Source organism: Phocoena sinus, chromosome 4 (genome assembly GCF_008692025.1).
Source record: "Phocoena sinus isolate mPhoSin1 chromosome 4, mPhoSin1.pri, whole genome shotgun sequence".
Classification (NCBI taxonomy): Eukaryota; Metazoa; Chordata; class Mammalia; order Artiodactyla; family Phocoenidae; genus Phocoena; species Phocoena sinus.
Genome location: NC_045766.1, coordinates 138,958,304 through 138,976,740, shown reverse-complemented (window position 1 = coordinate 138,976,740; position 18,437 = coordinate 138,958,304). Strand labels below are relative to the sequence as shown.

General features: G+C 42.1%; 1 protein-coding gene across 12 annotated transcripts in view; it reads right to left on the bottom strand.

Annotated features, from left to right (window-relative positions):
- The window catches only part of KCNJ15 (potassium inwardly rectifying channel subfamily J member 15), a 51,094-nt gene that overhangs the window by 15,793 nt on the left and 16,864 nt on the right, over positions 1 to 18,437 (bottom strand). For 9 of the 12 annotated variants that reach the window (XM_032630993.1, XM_032630992.1, XM_032630998.1 and 6 more), the window contains one exon: positions 100 to 237. The gene's annotated coding sequence lies outside the window, so the exon portion shown is untranslated. Of the gene's footprint in view, positions 1 to 99; positions 238 to 7,847; positions 8,183 to 18,437 lie in introns of those variants that run through there. The other 3 variants (XM_032630996.1, XM_032631002.1, XM_032631000.1) reach the window with 2 other exon arrangements.

Here is an 18,437-nt window from a genome sequence, read left to right as displayed (position 1 = left end):
TCCTCATCCCCTTTGCAAAGCAAAAGGCCCTTCTAAGCCCTGGCTCTCGCACCCTCTCCATCTTTGTTGCCTCCAGGATTTAGCCTGGTGTGTACTTACCTTTTCCCGACTGCTCAATGTGTTCATGGCTCCATGACCAGCAGCTGCTCCTTCCTGAGGGTGCTCGTCCTGCTGTTTACTTCTCCGTCAAATTCCACCTGTTCTTCAAAGGGCAGGTTGAATATTACCTCCTCTGAACTTAAAAAAAAAAAATTAAACACTTCTTCAGAGGCAGCGTAGTGTAAAGGTTAAGAGTACAGTGTTCTGCTTCTGTTACGAATTGCTGTGTGTCTTTCAACTACTTACTTAACCCCTCTGAGATTCAGTTTCATCCTCTGCAAACTAGTGCTAATAATCATGCCCACTCATAGGGTGGGTGGTGTGAGGTTAAAACATATAAAGCACCATAAAACTCTGCCTGTTCACACTAATAATTATATAAGAGTTAGCTGTTATTGTTATGTGTTTACAATAAACAAAACGCACAAAATATGACTTACCCAAAGGAAATTTACCACAGATGACAGAAAGTTCTTAGAAGTCAATAAATTACTGTTTTTCCCCCCAAACAGTAACATTTATAAGTAAACAATTCAAAAAGAAATTAAAAGGTAAAAAATCTTGAAGATATTTCAACAATTATTCATTCATTTGTACACCAAAAGTTTACTGAGCACCTACTATGTGCTGCAGTGTGCAGGGGCCTGCAGATCCAGCAGGGAGAAAGACTGACTTGGTCCTCACTTTCATGTAGTTTACAATAGATCAGGGAAGAGAGGTATTTAATAAATCATTAGAATAGAACATGGGGTGTACAACATGTCCTAGCCTGGGGTTCCAGAAAGACTTCCTTGGGGAGGTGGCATTAAGGTGGAGACATAAAGAAGGACGAGCACTTGGCAGGTAAGGAGGCAGCCTGGGAGAGAGATGAGTGTTCTGGGCACAGGGCTACATGGCATTTGCAAAGGCCTGGAGCTTGCCTTCTGGGACGTGAGGAAGGGTATTGAGTTGGGGAGCGTAGAGGGGGTGGAACAGGAGCTTAGGGCTGAGCCACACTATGTAGGGCTCTGTGGGGCCCTTGAACACCATCAGCACCATCTTAGCTGAACGAGCAGCATCTTGGAGTTTCAGTCAAGGAAGAGGTAGGATCAGACTTGCCTTTTCAAGTCATCTTCTGTGACATGACACGGGGAATGGATTGGAAAGAGGCTAACGTAGATGCTGGAAGTCGGGCTATCAGGTGCTTTCAGTAATCCAAGCTAAAATTAGGGATGCGCGGACAAGGGCTGAGAGGGGCCAGGGGCTCTGAGTTTCACGTTCCAGACAGAGTCAGTAGGCGGCTCTGACAGGTGGGTGGGGCGTGGGTGGAGAGGCAGACGGGGTCTCCGAGATGACTCCTGACTTTCTGGCATGAAAAAGAGGTGGATTGGATGTGGGTATGTTACTGAATCCAAGGACACTGGAACTTCCTCTGTAGCTAACACCCACTCATCCGTTATCAGACACCCACGCTGTTAGAATGTCTTAATGTTATATCAGTGTGGAACTCACTCTGGTACATAATCCCAATACTGAAACAGGATCCAAGTTTGGGAGTGAGGTTCGAGGGAATGCACTAGGGCTGCCTCAGATGTGATCTGGGGTCTGTGCTGTTGGGTCTGATGTTCAAAAGAGAGGGCTGGGCAGGAGGGATGCCTTTACTGTTTAAGTCTACAAATAGAAAGTGAAATATGTAAGTGAATGAGATTCTCCTAGACGTAGGGTGTGGGAGAAGCAGCCCCAGACTGAGTCGTGGGCAGCCCCAAGGCCAGGCAGAGCAGGAGACATTGGCAAATGAGAATAAGAAGGAGCCAGGGGTCCAAGAAACACAGCTTTTCACTGATCAGATAATCAGAGGTTTTAAAAGACACGTCAACATTCTGTATCCACAAGCATGCAGAGGCGAATGGCCTCATACATGGCCTCCGATAGAGTAATTTGGCCAAGCTGTTTTGGAGGCAATTTGACAATGTATAACTAAAGTTTAAAACTGTTTATTATTCATAATCTTTGACCCAGTAAATGTACTTCTAAGAACTAATAAGAAATATGCATCAGGATTATGTGTAAGAGCGTTCTCTGCGTTAGTTGTAATGTTAAAACCTCCAAACCAACCTGGATCATCAATAATATAGAAATGATTTAAAATGTACAAAATATTTATAAGCTGAAATATTATGTAGTCTTTAAGTCACGGCAACGTACTAAAATGTTAAAATTTAAAAAGGCATTAAGGGGGGCTTCCCTGGCGGTCCAGTGTTTAAGACTTGGCGCTTCCACTGCAGGGGGCACGGGTTCGACCCCTGGTCAGGGAAATAAGATCCCACCTGCTGCGTGGCATGGCCACCCCCCCCCCCAGCTTCAGCGCTATTTTCAGGTGAGAGATCCAATTTTTGGGGGGTGAAATTTGGAACGGCATTATGTAAAGCTGAAAAGGCAGGATAAGTGCTCGGCTTTTCTCTCACTAGATAAGATTAAAATGAAATGTCTCTAAAACGTTAACAGCAGTTATCTCTTCAAAGGAAAACAAAATTAGTAAGGTTTTTTAAAACCAGACTTTCCATTTTTATGCAGTTAATCTGAAAATTCAATTTCCCTAGCACAAACCTTTCCCAAACATTCCAGATTTTACTGTAAATGAGAAGTACTTACTGTGCTCTGCTGAGAAACTTTCCACACACTGTCGTGGCCAAACCATATGAAATAACTTACTCTCAGAGTCGTTCGATTTTACAAACCCAAGAGCCTACTGTTCAGTAAGCGTTCAGGGTTATTATTTCATGTCAATTTAAATTATTTCATTTAACTGACTGAGTTAGAAGAGTTTGCACTTCACCCAAAAGGAACGCTGATAAAGCAGGTTTCCTGCCCAATGCCTTTGCTCAGGGAGGTCCCTTTACCCCCAAGTTCCTTCTCTGTGCCTGGCAAACTCCTATTCATCCCTTAAGGCCCAACTCAAATGTCACCTCCTTCAGCTTCCAGAGGAAGCTCTTCTTACTCCTCTCTTCTGCCTTTTGCAAGTTGTCCACACTGCATGATAAGACTTATGTATTGCTGTAATGATTTGTTGTGAAGCTTCTTTTTCTCCTTAAACCAGGCTCTGTGGGGTGATCAATTTGTCTTTTAACCCCAATGCCAACACAAGGCCTGCTACATGGTAAGAAAGAAACAGGGTGGTCAGAGATGCTGTTCACATGAACACAGAGTCATCCAGATTTAGTAACTGATGTCACCCATTTAAGTGATGATGTTCTAGGTCAGAGGGGAAGCTAGTCCAAAGCTAGGTGCGTCAGAGAGGATACCAAATACGTTACTGACTTGAATGACTAAACTAAAAAACAAAGATTTAGACTTCCTATTTTGATTCATAACCCAAAGAACATCCTACAACATCTTACTTTGAAGAGAAAAATGGGTTTTACATTTCTCAACCTGATGAAATTGATAAACACTAAATATAAATGCGTATGCTGGGGATATGGCTTTACCTATGGGTGGCATACATATATTCAATTTAGCCCAACAAATTACTTTCTATGTATGTTTTGTGTTCCCTGAGGCCTTAAGAACCCTGACCATCATATATAAAGTGTTCTAAGATTCCTTTTAGCTCTCTATTTGCTTCCTTAGAACAGGGGTCTCCAAAGTATTGCACCCCAATAACCTAAGAGGGTACAATAAGAAAGTAATAGAACTATTCACATTTAGCTTCTGCTTCATCCTTTTAAATGTTTGTATTTTGTGCATATTTTAAAATGTACATCATATATTAGTAAAGGACAAAAGATTTATATATGATGCGCGTATGTCCCAAAGTGTTCGTGTGTGTGTGTGTGTGTGGGCGCGCGCACGCGCAGAGAGGGACTGTACATTTTTTAATCCACTGCTCTAGACTAGTGTTTATTAAACTTTAATGTGCAGACAGGTTCCCTGGGGATTGTGTTAAAATGCAGATTCTGATTTAGAAGATCTGGACTGAGGTCTGAGAATCAGCACTTCTAGAAAACTCCCAGGTGATGTGATGCTGAGGCTGGAGGTGGCTACACTTTGGATTGCAATCAGCCTTTTGCAGCCCTGGTTCTTCATCTGAACCGCACAGCATGGAACACTGAAGGTGGTTCCAATAACTGTTTATTTGTGACTCCCACAGATAGCCGTAACTAGCACTGCTCGAGAGCAGAGGAGAGAAGGTAACTCATTCCAAGCAAAGGAAGCTGTGGGGACATGAAGCCTGACTTCTCTCACAGAGAAAGGGGCCTCCAAGGAGCATGCTGGCACACGGCTTTACCTGTGCGAGAAAGTTCAAGGGCACTAGCCAACTTCATTAAAACAAACAAACAAACCAAAAAACCCCACTGTTTATAAATCACCGTACAGTCTTACAAAACAGTCCTGGCGTCAGCAATTCTTTTCCAGTGTTTGGCTTCTATCTGAGAACTTCCTTTACGAGAAGCATTGCTGGAAACCAAGGTCTTGACCACTTCTAATGGTCAAAGATCCTGGGGTGCTAACGTTAAGTGGCAGAGCACTAAGTCCGGAGTTTCTGACTAATAATGGCAAAATCCATACACCCTCACCCTAATGGGACCCTGATGTTGGGAGTCAGTGGGTTACAAATGCTCTCTGTCCAAAAGAAGAGAAGAAATAAAATACATACGTATAGCCCCCAATGAATATTTGTGAGTGAATATACACATTCACACATACACACACATTTTTGAAAAATAAAATGATTCTCTTAATTTGCAAAGTCTACCCAGCAATTCACGTTTGTGTGTCCCATAGAACTTTTGAAAGACAACTTTGGTCTAATTTGAACCATATGCCTTAGCTTAATTTCTGAGCTGGTTTACTATGGAATAGTGGTTACAAATGCATTTTTGAATATCTAACAGCTTTTCCACTGTGTAACTGGTGTCAACAAAAAGTGGCGTATAACTGAATTAGAAAGACGCTTCTTCTGACTCTAGGTCCGCTCTCCACACAAATGCAAGGCAGCCCAACAGGACTCAGCCTCTAACCACCTCAACACCTAAGGGCACAGGTTCAAGATTAACAAAGAAAATGGAGACAAGAGGACAGACGAGGAAATTCCAAGAGGCCTTTAAGTTGTCCGCTTGAGATGAGCTGGCCCCTGAATTTAGACTTCTTGGTCAATTCTTAATGTTTTATCCTGGATCTATCTTCAGCACTATTTTCAGGTGAGCGATCCAATTTTGGGGGGATGAAATTGGGAACGGGACCATGGTTGAAAGACCTGGGCACGACCCTCTTTGTTCTGTGCACCATCCTTTGTTTCCTCTTGATCATTGATGATAAAGGTCATGAAATGAAAAAGGCCAAAACGCCCCTCTTTGGGTTGTGGGGAGAGACAAGGTGTATATCTTGTATCACAATGCCAAACTTGGGGGAACAGAATGGATGGCTATGGAGAAGAGCTTTAAGAAGGAAGGAAATGATGCTTTGCCTCCATGCCTTTGGTGGCTATGTGATGACTCTTCAACCCAGGGGAATAGTCCTCTGCCACCACTCTTCTCCATCAGCGCAGCCAGTGGGCAGGTGGGCACATTCCTCACCTACTTGACACTTCCGTAGCCTTTCAGACTGTTGCTACAGTCTTCTCCCAACTTCTCCCTACTTTTCTGGCCCTTTTTCAGTTTTATTTTAGACTCCTCCTCTTCCATCATCTCCTTAAAATGATACTTCCCCCATGGCCCCATACTCCAAATCATTTTCTTCTCACTAAACACACTCCCGTATCCACTCCCATGGTTTGAGATGCCACCTTTATTGTTCAGGAAGCCCAGACCTTGCATCTCCATCCCAGGTCTCCCTCTCCCCTGCAAGAACATCACTGTAAGTCAAGAAATGATTCTGTTGTCCCATTTGATTGACCACAGGTTAGCTTCATTATCCACTGTCTAGGTCAGCTCCCCTGCTCCTGTAGACCCTCAGGCTCTGAAAGATACTGAATTACTCCTAGTTTATCTCTACATCCCTTGAAGCTGTCGCCTCTCCCTTCCCACTTCTACTTCCTTGGTTTAGATGCACATCCTTTCTTCAGTGATTCCAGCAAGTTGCCCTCCCTCTAAAGCATCCCCCATAGTGCAGCCTCTGTGATCTCCCTGAATACTCCTCAGCTGCCCAGCCCAGTGATCCCTTATTATCTACAAACCAAAGCCTCAGCTCCTGACCTTGTGAACATGGTATGTGAGACCTTCAGGAACTGGCCCCGCCTATATTTTAGCCTTGACACCAGCCATTCTGCAGCCTGCTCCGTGATGAATGACTTTCAGTGGCCCAAATGGGTTGGTCCTCTATTGCTTGATTCAATGCACTGAAATATACCAAAGCCATCTGCTGGAAGCCCTCTTCCTTTCTTTCCCTGCTTTCTCATATCTATTTTTTGAGACATTGCCCATTCTAGGCAGGTGCTTTCTCTGCTTGTTCTCATGGGTTAGGCGCTTTCCTTATGGTTCTATCTCCCAGAATATTTATCTCAGTGTAGTTGAGTTGTTTACTTGTATATATCTAATTGCAATAATAATTATCAAACTGACAGCCACCAGTAGTGGAGAACATAGGTGATCAGCATTGTGTTGGTAGTTCATATACTTGAACTCCAAACTTCAGAGGAACACTGGTCAAAATAAGTAAATGGAGGCTCAGATAAGTTAGAGAGTGTGCCTAAGGTCACACACCTAGTCAGCAATGGTGACAACGTTTAGATCCTAGTCTGTCTGACTCAAAAGCCAGCTCTCTATCCATCATACCCCACTGCCTCTCATTGGAATGTGAGCTCCCATATATTATCTGGTTTATGCTGGTGCCTAGGTTCTAGCAGGGGCTTCATGTTTGTGAATGTATGAATAAGTGAATGCATGAATGGAAGCAAAGGGAGCTTGGACTCTTCCAGTTTTGGAAAAGCAGTCTGGGGTCTCCAAAGAAAATCTCCTACATACTGGTTGTATTGATGAGCTAAGTTGAGGGAAAATCACTTTGACTCAGTCTCCTGTAGCACACGCGGCTGCTTACCAATGGAAGACATGGATGGTATCGTGCCTACAAAGTCAGTGTTCCCTGGAGGTACATTGTGCTGTGCTGCCTACAACCCTTACTCCAAACTGCTCCTCTTCCTGTATCATTTATTTCTGTGAGTGGCTCCACTGTCACTCAACCCAGATGCTGGAGTCTGCTTCCCCTCCCCCTTCCTTCATGACCACAGCCACATGTCATCCAGTTTTATCTCCCGAATAACTTTTGTTTCCACCCACTGCTCCCCTGCCCTTTTATGGCTTCACCCTGATCACTGCATCCCTGGCCCCTCCTTACCCCTCTCCACTCTGACCCTTTTCAGAGCCAATCTCTCTAACCGCAAATATAACCTTTCAAAAATTAGAACTTGTCCATGTCGGTTCCCTGTGCCAACCTTCAAATCGTTCTTCAGTTCTCACGTGATAAAGTCTATACACTGTTTACCCAACGTCCAAGACTTCTGGCTACCATGTTGGTCACATCTCTGGATGTTCTCTCCACCATCCACGCTTCAACAATGCCAAGCAGCTTCCACTTCTCCACACACTGCGCACTGTCCCACAGTTTTCTACCTGCTTTTGCCCCCAATGTCTCCCTTGCCTGAAAACCCCATCCTAGAACCAGATCCCTCAATGGTCCCCGTGGTTCTTCCCTTGGCTCACTCCTCCCCTGCACCTTCATTTAATGTCCTGCCTCTCCTTTACCATTATAAACGGTAATATCAATACACTCACCACAGTATGATTTTCTCTTCATGTTTCTTCTTCCCTTTATAGATGGCTAGTTCTTTGAGGACAGGGATTAGGCCACGTTCATCTTTGTACCCACAGTAACACAGCCCCTGGCATATAGTAGATGTTCAAACAAAAAAATAATAACTCATACTCATGACTCTATAAATGAGTCATCGAATAAATGGATTAATATTCAATCCATAAATTAAAGAACGAATAAATGTCAAAGACATGGCCAAAAACATGTGAGGAGTTTCAACGCATTTATCATGACACGTGAAGTTTTCTAAACGGCTTCTTTTTGAAATGATTTATACTTGCACATTGCTGTATCTCTGTGGGAAATGAGTTTCCACAATGTTGAAATCCTCTGGATTAGGAAACACTTCCTTTTATCTCTCCTGACTCAGACGCTCCCGGAAACTGGGCTAACCCTTTCAGCTCACTCAGCTGATGACTCTTATCCTCTGGTTCACTAGTGTCCTCAAAGTACTTGGATGTTCAGAGATGGCTTTCTCCCCGAGAACAGTTTACTTCTTAGGGTATGATTAATTGCTTGAAGGATTAGAGGTTTCCACTGGAGAAGCACAATTACTTTCACATGTGCATTTGTCCTTCACTTGTTAGCCCCACCCCAATCAGCCTGGAAATTATTGCAGGGCCCTATTCATCTTCATTTATTTGGTGGCCACTTTTGCAGCTTTCTCAGCAATATCTTTAAGAGGCCCAAAGAACATGGAGACCATGGCAAGTTCAACAGGGAAGGAGGAAGTCTCATGGATCTGTAGGGTGGACAGGTGTTTCTTCTAATCCCCCCACCCCCAGTTCTTCCCATCAGCCATCAAACCATCCCATTTGATCTCTAGGATTTGCTTATTAAAATCAAAGGTGCTAAGTATTATTTTGGACAGACCATTACCACCTTCTTGTCATGAGAGAATTGGACCTAGTTTCTAGTAAGATATTATTATTACCATTTAAAATAAACTGTGGAATGGATGGTTGACGGAAATTGTAGAACTCACGCATAGCTTAGGACTGAAAATGATGATGTAACTCCAGTGGGACACCCTCCACCCTGGGCAGGCACTGAACTATGGCACTACTCCCTTGAAGCTGACACTATTTCACAATGACTCCTAATCACCAACATATTACTCACTCACTCATTTACTCACTCACTCATTCATTGATTCAGTAAACATTTAACACTATTGTAAGAGAAATGTGGTCTTTGCAATACATAAAGGTGAATGATGCATGGTACTTGCCCTCAAACATATACCGATGACATATACATAAATTGCTACTGCACCAGGAAGAATAGAGCCTTTTATGCCTAAACACTATCTCATGGACACTTCCATATTGCTATTATAAAACTTATGATATTTGTTGGTTCATGTGTTTCTCTTATCCCACAAGACAGGCAGCTATGTGAAGACAGGGACCTTATCTTATTCTAACACTCTGCATTGTCCTCATCTAACACGGTCTTCCCTGCTGACACGAATGAATGTAATATATGAAACTGCACTAACAATTTCCAGGAAAAGGATTGATTCTTCCCAGTTGGAAGAAAATCAGAAGTCTTCATGCATTTTCTGTAGGAAGAAGAATAGAGCAAAGAGAACTGCTTTCAAGGGGAATTGCTCAGGCAAAAGTATGGGGTGTTGGTAAAGTACTTTGCTAAGTACACTCATTTGATTGCATCAAAGGGTATATCACTGATTCTCAACTATGGCTGCATGTAAAAAGCACCTGGGGAAATTTTAAAATTCCCTAATACCTTGGCTCTACCATAGGTCACTTGAATCAGAATCTCTCAAGGAGGTGGCTGAGTGGGAGACATATGAGTAGGAGACGGAGTTTGGGTACTTTCTCCAAGCTCCCCATTTGCTTCTAATGTGTATCCATGGTTGAGCATCACTGTAGTACCTGTAGAAAGGTAGTATGAGGCCAGATTGGAAGCTATACTGGCAATAGATTTTAAAAGGCCATGGAGGGATAGCTTCAAGATGGCGGAGGAGTAAGACGCGGATATCACCTTCCTCCCCACAAATACATCGGAACTACATCTACACGTGGAACAACTCCTACAGAACACCTACTGAAAGCTGGCAGAGGACCTCAGACCTCCCAAAAGGCAAGAAACTCCCCACGTACCTGGGTAGGGCAAAAGAAAAAAGAAAAAACAGAGACAAAAGAATAGGGATGACACCTGCACCAGTGGGAGGGAGCTGTGAAGGAGGAAAGGTTTCCACACACTAGGAAGCCCCTTCACAGGCGGAAACTGCGGGTGGCGGAGGGGGAAAGCTTAGGAGTCACGGTGGAGAGCACAGCCACAGGGGTGCGGAGGGCAAAGAGTATCGGTGCCGGCCAGCACTCACCAGCCCGAGAGGCTTGTCTGCTCACCCGCCGGGGCAGGTGGGGCTGGGAGCTGAGGCTCGGGCTTCGGTCCGAGCGCAGGGAGAGGACTGGGGTTGGCGGCGTGAACACAGCCTGCAGGGGGTTAGTGCACCACGGCTAGCCGGGAGGGAGTCCGGGGAAAAGTCTGGACCTGCCGAAGAGGTGAGAGACCCATTGTTTCGGGGTGCACGAGGAGAGGGGATTAAGAGCACCGCCTAAACAAGCTCCAGAGACGGGCGCGAGCCGCGGCTAAAAGCGCGGACCCCAGAGACAGGCATGAGATGCTAAGGCTGCTGCTGCCACCACCAAGAAGCCTGTGTGTGAGCACAGGTCACCATCCACACCTCCCTTCCGGGGAGCCTGTGCAGCCTGCCACTGCCAGGGTCCCGGGATCCAGGGACAACTTCCCCGGGAGAACTCACGGCGTGCCTCAGGCTGGTGCAATGTCCCGCGGGCCTCTGCCACCGTAGGCTCGCTCCGCATCCATGTCCCTTCCTCCCCTCAGCCTCAGTGAGCCAGAATCCCTGAATCAGCGGCTCCTTTAACCCTGTCCTGTCTGAGCGGGAACAGACGCCCTCAGGTGACCTACACGCAGAGGTGGGGCCACACCCAAAGCTGAGCTCCGGAGCTGTGCGAACAAAGAAGAGAAGGGAAATCTCTCCCAGCAGCCTCAGGAGCAGCGGATTACATCTCCACAATCAACGTGATTTACCTCCATCTGTGGAATACATGAATACACAAGGAATCAGCCCAAAATTTAGGCAGTGGACTTTGGGAGCAACTGTAAACTTGGGGTTTGCTTTCTGCATCTAATTTGCTTTTGGTTTTATGTTTATCTTAGTTTAGTGTTTAGAGCTTATTGTCTTTGGTAGATGTGTTTACTGATTTGGTTGCTCTCTTCCTTACATATATATATATGTATTTCCTTTTTCTCCTTTTGTGACTGTGTATGCATATACTCCTTTGTGTGATTTTCTCTGTATAGCTTTGCTTTTACCATTTGTCCTAGGGTTCTGTCTGTCCGTTTTCTTTTTTTTTTAATATAGTTTTTACTGCTTGTTACAATTGGTGGATTTGTTTTTTGGATTGGTTGCTCTCTTCTTTCTTTCTTTCTTTCTGTCTTTTATTACTTTTTTAATTTTTAAAATTTTAATAACTTTATTTTATTTTATTTCTCTTTCTTTCTTTCTTTCTTTCTTTCTTTCTTTCTTTCTTTCTTTCTTTCTTTCTCTTTCTTTCTTTCTTTCTTTTTTTCCCTCCCTTTTCTTCTGAGCCATGTGGCTGACAGGGTCTTGGTGCTCTGGCTGGGTGACAGGCCTGAGCCTCTGAGGTGGGAGAGCCAAGTTCAGGGCATTGGTCCACCAGAGACCTCCCAGCCCCATGTAATATCAAATGGCAAAACTCTCTCAGAGTAAAGACCGAGCTCCACTCAATGACCAGCAAGGTACAGTGCTGGACACCCTAAGCCAAACAACTAGCAAGACAGGAACACAACCCCACCCATTAGCAGAGAGGCTGCCTAAAATCATAATAAAGTCACAGACAGCCCAAAACACACCACTGGATGCAGTCCGGCTCACCAGAAAGACAAGATCCAGGCTCATCCACCAGAACACAGGCACTAGTCCCCTCCATCAGGAACCCTACAGAACCCACTGAACCAACCTTACCAATGGGGGGAAACACCAAAAACAATGGGAACTACAAAATTGCAGCCTGTGAAAGGATACCCCAAACAGAGTAAGGTAAGCAAAGTGAGAAGACAGAGAAATACACAGCAGATGAAGAAGCAAGGTAAAAACCCACCAGACCAAACAAATGAAGAGGAAATAGGCAGTCTACCTGAAAAAGAATTCAGAGTAATGATAGTAAAGATGATCCAAAATCTTGCAAATAGAATGGAAAAAGTACAAGAAATGTTTAACAAAGACCTAGAAGAACTAAAGAGCAAACAAACAATGATGAACAGCAAAATGAATGAACTTAAAAATTCTCTAGAAGGAATCAATAGCAGAATAACTGAGGCAGAAGAACGGATAAGTGACCTGGAAGATAAAATAGTGGAAAAAACTACTACAGAGCAGAATAAAGAAAAAATAATGAAAAGAATTGAGGACAGTCTCAGAGACCTCTGGGACAACATTATATGCACCAACATTCGAATTACAGGGGTCCCAGAAGAAGAAGAGGAAGAAAAGGGAACTGAAAATATATTTTAAGAGATTATAGTTGAAAACTTCTCTAATATGGGAAAGGAAAGAGTCAATCAAGTCCAGGAAGCACAGAAAGTCCCATACAGGATAAATCCAAGGAGAAACACGCCAAGACACATATTAATCAAACTATCAAAAATTAAATACAAAGAAACAATATTAAAAGCAGCAAGGGAAAAGCAACAAATAACATACAAGGGAATCCCCATAAGGCTAACAGCTGATCTTTCAGCAGAAACTCTGCAAGCCAGAAGGGAGTGGCAGGACATATTTAAAGTGATGAAAGGGAAAAACCTACAACCAAGATTACTCTACCCAACAACGATCTCATTCAGATTTGATGGATAAATTAAAACCTTTACAGACAAGCAAAAGCTAAGAGAATTCAGCACCACCAAACCAACTTTACAATAAACGCTAAAGGAACTTCTCTAGGCAGGAAAAACAAGAGATGGAAAAAAACTACAATAACAAACCCAAAACAATTAAGAAAATGGGAATAGGAACATATATATCAATAATTACCTTAAGTGTAAATGGATTAAATGTTCCAACCAAAAGACATAGACTGGGTGAATGGATACAAAAACAAGACCCATATAGATCCTGTCTACAAGACACCCACTTCAGACCTAGGGACACATACAGACTGAAAGTGAGGGAATGGAAAAAGATATTCCATGCAAATGGAAATCAAAAGAAAGCTGGAGCAGCAATTCTCATATCAGAAAAAGTAGACTTTAAAATAAAGACTATTACAAGAAACAGAGAAGGATACTACATAATGCTCAAGGGATTGATCCAAGACGAATATATAACAATTGAAAATATTTATGCACCCAATATAGGAGCACCTCAATACATAAGGCAAACGCTAACAGCCATAAAAGGGGAAATCAACAGTAACACAATCATAGTAGGGGACTTTAACACCCCACTTTCACCAATGGACAGATCATCCAAAATGAAAACAAATAAGGAAACACAAGCTTTAAATGATACATTGAACAAGATGGACTTAATTGATATTTATAGAACATTCCATCCAAAAACAACAGAATACACTTTCTTCTCAAGTGCTCATGGAACATTTTCCAGGATAGATCATATCTTGGGTCACATATCAAGCCTTGGTAAATTTATGAAAATTGAAATCATATCAAGTATCCTTCCAACCACAATGCTATGAGACTACATATCAATTACAGGAAAATAATCTGTGAAAAATTCAAACACATGGAGGTTAAACAATATACTACTAAAAAACCAAGAGATCCCTGAAGAAATCAAACAGGATATCAAAAAATACCTAGAAACAAATGACAATGAAAATACGATGACCCAAAACCTATGGGATGCAGCAAAAGCAATTCTAAGAGGGAAGTTTATAGCAATACAATCCTACCTCAAGAAACAAGAAATATCTCAAATAAACAATGTAAGCTTACACCTAAAGCCATTAGAGGAAGAAGAAGAACAACAAAAAAAAACCCCCAAAGTTGGCAGAGGGAAAGAAATCATAAAGATCAGTTCAGAAATAAATGAAAAAGAAATGAAGGAAACAGTAGCAAAGATCAATAAAACTAAAACCTGCGTCTTTGAGAAGGTAACCAAAATTGATAAATGACTAGCCGGACTCATCAAGAAAAAAAAGGAGAAGACTCAAGTCAATAGAAATGAAAAAGAAGTAACAGCTAACACTGCAGAAATACAAAAGATCATGAGAGATTACTACAAGCAACTATATGCCAATAAAATGGACAACTTGGAAGACCTGGACAAATTCTTAGAAAAGCACACCTCCCAAGACTGAACCAGGAAGAAATAGAAAATGTAAACAGACCAATCACAAGCACTGAAATTGAAACTGTGATTAAAAGTCTTCCAACAAACAAAAGCCCAGGACCATATGGCTCCACACGTGAATTCTATCAAACATTTAGAGAAGAGCTAACAACTATCCTTCTCAAACTCTTCCAAAATATAGCAGGGGGAGTAATACTCCCAAACTCATTCTATGAGGCCACCATCACCCTGATACCAAAACCAGACAAAGATGTCACAAAAAAAGAAAACTACAGACCAATATCACTGATGAATATATATGCAAATATCCTCAACAAAATACTAGAAAACAGAATCCAACAGCCCACTAAAAGGATCATGTACCATGATCAAGTGGGGTTTATCCCAGGAATGAAAGGATTCTTCAATATACACAAGTCAATCAATGTGACACACCATAGTAACAAATTGAAGGATAAAAACTATATGATAATCTCAATAGATGCAGAAAAAGCTTTTGACAAAATGCAACACCTATGTATGATATAACTCTCCAGAAAGTAGGCATAGAGGGAACTTACCTCAACATAATAAAGGCTATATATGACAGACCCACAGCCAACATCATTTTCAATGGTGAAAAACTGAAACCATTTCCACTAAGATCAGGAATAAGACAAGGTTGCCCACTCTCACCACAATTATGCAACATAGTTTTGGAAGTTTTAGCCACACCAATCAGAGACAAAAAAGAAATAAAAGGAATCCAAATCAGAAAAGAAGTAAAACTGTTACTGTTTGCAGATGACATGATATTATACACAGAGAATCCTAAAGATGCTAACAGAAAACTACTAGAGCTAATCAATGAATTTGGTAAAGCAGCAGAATACAAAATTAATGCATAGCAATCTGTTGCATTCTTATATGCTAATGATGAAAAATCTGAAAGAGAAAGAAAGGAAACACTCCATTTACCATTGCAACAAAAAGAATAAAATACTTAGGAATAAACCTACCTAAGGAGACAAAAGACCTGTATGCAGAAAACTATAAGACACCGATGAAAGTAATTAAAAATGACACAAATAGATGGAGAGATATACCATGTTCTTGGATTGGAAGAATCAACATTGTGAAAATGACTCTACTACCCAAACTAATCTACAGATTCAATGCAATCCCTATCAAACGACCAATGGCATTTTTCACAGAACTAGAACAAAAATTTTCACAATTTGTATGGAAACACAAAAGACCCCGAATACCCAGAGCAATCTTGAGAAAGAAAAACGGAGCTGGAGGAATCAGGCGCCCTGATTTCAGACTATACTACAAAGCTACAGTAATCAAGACAGTATGGTACTGGCACAAAAATAGAAATATACATCAATGGAGCAGGATAGAAAGCTCAGAGATAAACCCACACAGATGATGACCTTATCTTTGATAAAGGAGGCAAGAATATACAATGGAGAAAAGACAGGCTTTTCAATAAGTGGTGCTGGGAAAAATGGACAGCTACATGTAAAAGAATGAAATTAGAACACTCCCTAACACCCTACAAAAAAATAAATTAAAAATTGGTTAAAAATCTAAATGTAGGGCCAGACACTATCAAACTCTTAGAGGAAAACATAGGTAGAACACTCTATGACATAAATCACAGCAAGATCCTTTTTGACCCACCTCCTAGAGAAATGGAAATAAAAACAAATATAAACAAATGGGACCTAATGAAAGTTAAAACTTTTGAACAGCAAAGGAAACCATAAACAAGATGAAAAGACAACCCTCAGAATGGGAGAAAATATTTGCAAATGAAGCAACTGACAAAGGATTAATCTCCAAAATATACAGGCAGCTCATGCAGCTCAATATCAAAAGAACAAACAACCCAATCCAAAAATTGGCAGAAGGCCTAAATAGATATTTTTCTAAAGAAGATATACAGATTGCCAACAAACACATGAAAGGATGCTCAACATCACTAATCATTAGAGAAATGCAAATCAAAACTACAATGAGATATCATCTCACACCAGTCAGAATGGCCATCATCAAAAAATCTACAAACAATAAATGCTGGAGAGGGTGTGGAGAAAAGGGAACCCTCTTGCACTGTTGGTGGGAATGTAAATGGATACAGCCACTATGGAGAACAGTATGGAGGTTCCTTAAAAAACTAAAAATAGAACTACCATATGACCCAGCAATCCCATTACTGGGTATATACCCTGAGAAAACCATAATTCAAAAAGAGTCATGTACCACAATGTTCATTGCAGCTCTATTTACAATAGCCAGGACGTGGAAGCAACCTAAGTGTCCATCGACAGATGAATGGATAAAGAAGATGTGGCACGTATATACAATGGAATATTACTTAGCCATAAAGAGAAACAAAATTGAGTTATTTGTAATGAGGTGGATGAGCCTAGAGTCTGTCATACAGAGTAAAGTAAGTCAGAAAGAGAAAAGCAAATACCATATTCTAACACATATATATGGAATCTAAAAATAAAATGGTTCTGAAGAACCTAGGGGCAGGATGCAGACATAGAGATGCAGACATAGAGAATGGACTTGAGGACACAGAGAAGGGGAAAGCTAAGCTGGGATGAAGTGAGAGAGTGGCATGGACACATATACACTACCAAATGTAAAATAGATAGCTAGTGAGAAACAGCCACATAGCACAGGGAGATCAGCTCATTGCTTTGTGTCCACCTAGTGTGGTGGGATAGGGTAGGTGGGAGGGAGACGCAAGAAGGAGGAGATAGGGGGATATATGTTTATGGATAGCTGATTCACTTTGTTATAAATCAGAAACTAACACACCATTGTAAAGCAATTACACTCCAATAAAGATGTTTAAAATTAAAATAAAATAAGAGGCCATGGAGATCAAACTGGAAAGTTTGGTCTTTCAACAGGCCAAAAGAAGCCAGGCTCATCTGGTAGATAGACTGAGAAGGAGGGAACAGCTGTAAAGAGATTAGTTAGGAGGCTGCTGTATTCATTAAACAACACACGAACTTAAGGGCATCAACACCTACGTTCACCAACAGGTAATCCTCACACACCTCTTACATGTGAAGTGGAGGGTGGAGAGCAAGAGCTGAAATGATTCTGGGCTTTGGTGCCTGGATGAAGAGGACGCCTTGCCTGAAAAGCAGAGGGTATTGACCATAACACGATGAGGTTGGCTCTGGCTCTGATGGTAGAAGTCCATCTCTAGGAAATAAATTGGGGGCTGGCAATGGAGATTTGGGGATCACTGCCCAAGAAGTAGAAGTTGATCACCTATGAGTCAATGAGATTTGCAAAAAAGAAAAAAATACTGAGAGAAGAAGGCAGCCGAGGGCAGAATCTTGGGGACGGCCTATACTGAAGAGAGAGAGAACTTTCTAGCAAAGCAGCTTGAGGAGGAGCAGCCAGCAGAAGGCACAGCTCTGTAGACTCATCAGAGTGGACAACTAAGGAGGCACGATTTTGAGAGTGAGGACATGATCCAGAGGTCAGAGATTTGAGGGTGAACAAAGGGACACTGATGCTCCCAGGGGCAAAGTCTTAGACTGGAGGGAGACAAATGATTCCCTAAGAGAGCAAGGATTACATTCATCACACACGTACGTGTCAAGCACCTACTATTTTCCAGACTCTTGTAGACACTGGGATTCAAGAGTTCAGGCAAGATGCTTGTTCCATGAAGCTTCTGCTCCAGTTGTGGGGCAGAGGAAAAAAGATAAGTTATAAAAAATTTTTGAGCAGTTGAGGATGAAACTTGAGGAACTCTGTCCTTAGTCTGGGGACTGATGTCTTGGTCCTTTGGTGTAAGAGGAACAAGGCTGAAAAATGTTGAACAAACCCGTGCTGGCTCTTGAGAAGCACACAGGCGAAGTGATAAGAGTTGAAGAAAGAAGTTCAACCACTTGTTGAGGAGGGAAGAGGTGGGCTGTTCTGAGTTAGGTATTGGCAAGACTGCCCATGGTAAAAGGTACCCGGGACTCGGGATGACAGATACCACATTAGAAATGTAAACATTTGAAAACCACAGAATGGAAATGCTCAAGGTCACAGCAGCCTCATCAGCTCATGGAATCCAGGTAGTAATTGAGCACGTTAAGAAGCCTACTAACTCTGCTATCTTGTTTCAGGAGAGCTGTAATTTGGTATAACT